The 278-nt window shown below is 67.3% G+C and overlaps 1 protein-coding gene across 1 annotated transcript in view; it reads left to right on the plus strand.

The window, feature by feature from the left end:
* The window catches only part of LRP1 (LDL receptor related protein 1), an 80308-nt gene that overhangs the window by 62337 nt on the left and 17693 nt on the right, over positions 1 to 278 (plus strand).

Consider the following 278-nt stretch of genomic DNA (forward strand, 5'->3'; position numbering starts at 1 on the left):
CGCCCTGGCACAGAGCAGTTTTGGAGAGATCCAAAACCACATGCGTTTGCCGCCTCCTTGGCCCCTGTCATGCAGCCCTGTCCCAAGGCAGGCTACAGGGAGGTTTGGGCACCCGTGCCGTCCCTGGCCACCCCCCCGCCGCCACGGTGCCCCTGTCACTCCCAGCTGGCTCGGGGAGGTGGGCCACACCACACGATTGCCACCCTCCTGCAGAGTACCCCACCTGCGGCCCCCATGCCCCATGCTGCGCCAACGGCCGCTGCCTCAGCAACAAGAAG

Source organism: Aptenodytes forsteri, unplaced genomic scaffold, assembly GCF_000699145.1.
Source record: "Aptenodytes forsteri isolate BGI_AS27 unplaced genomic scaffold, ASM69914v1 Scaffold373, whole genome shotgun sequence".
NCBI lineage: Eukaryota > Metazoa > Chordata > Aves > Sphenisciformes > Spheniscidae > Aptenodytes > Aptenodytes forsteri.